The sequence below is a fragment of the Galeopterus variegatus genome, unplaced genomic scaffold (genome assembly GCF_000696425.1).
Source record: "Galeopterus variegatus unplaced genomic scaffold, G_variegatus-3.0.2 Scaffold1281, whole genome shotgun sequence".
Classification (NCBI taxonomy): domain Eukaryota; kingdom Metazoa; phylum Chordata; class Mammalia; order Dermoptera; family Cynocephalidae; genus Galeopterus; species Galeopterus variegatus.
In genome coordinates this window covers 27,367-28,292 of record NW_007727392.1, presented here as the reverse complement: position 1 = coordinate 28,292, position 926 = coordinate 27,367, and the positions used below count along the sequence as shown (strand labels likewise).

Sequence of the window (926 nt, the reverse complement as noted above, 5' to 3'; positions counted from 1 at the left end):
GATCTACGCTCAGTTTTTCCCTCATGGAGGTGAGTCTACCTTTAAAAAGATCTTGCTCAGGCCCAGCCCGGTGGTGCGCTGCTGCAGTGCGCCGCTTGGGAAGCATGGTGGCGCTCCCGCCGAGGGTTCGGATCCCACATACAGACCGGCCGCTCACTGGCTGAGCGAGGAGCGGGGGCAACACCGAGGGTTGCAATCCCGTTGCTGGTCCCGGTCCAGTACGGGCGTGACCTTGAGGGTTGCGATCCATTGCCGGTCACGAAAAAAGACAAAAAGACAAAAAAAAAAAAAAAAAAAAAAAAAAAAAAAAAAAAAAAAAAAGATCTTGCTCAGCTTCTTCTCTGGAGAGCAGCCTTCGCTTCCTCCAAGTCCACTCTTCCTTGTTATCTGGTCCTCCTCGAGGTAGGGGAGACCTCAGAGCAAGACACCTCCCTTATCACGAAATGGGGAATTCTCTAAAGCTTTCACAGAAAAGAGCTCTGGAAATGGACCCTCTCCAAGAGGAAAAGAGAGATTAATAAAATAGTATCATAATTTCATAATAGCTCTAGAGGTTAGCTATTATGATCCCAGATGGGGCAATTGGATTTCAGAGAATTTAAGCCATTTACCCAAGATCGCACAGCCAGTGAGTGTCAGACCAGGTTAGATCCCATAAGTATCTGATACAAAGCTTTGCCATGCTGCCTCCACCATCGTGCCAACACTCTCCATTCCTTAGGAAATACCAGGGGCTATTAAATTAATCCAGAAAGACGCAGGGAACACAAAGTTGTGCTTATAAAGCCAGGTTAGCGAGTGCGCCAGGTCCATCACAACTGCCTGACTTCTGCAGGAGCCAGCTCTGGCCCCATGGGCCTGGGACCACATCAGTGGCTCCTCCAGTGGCCTCCTTGGTCACATGCCACCTTGCATCCTGTCCCCAG

General features: G+C 49.8%; 1 protein-coding gene across 2 annotated transcripts in view; it reads left to right on the top strand.

Moving 5' to 3' along the window:
- KCNIP1 (Kv channel interacting protein 1) overlaps positions 1-926 on the top strand; it is a 248,202-nt gene that overhangs the window by 230,143 nt on the left and 17,133 nt on the right. The window lies entirely within an intron of this gene.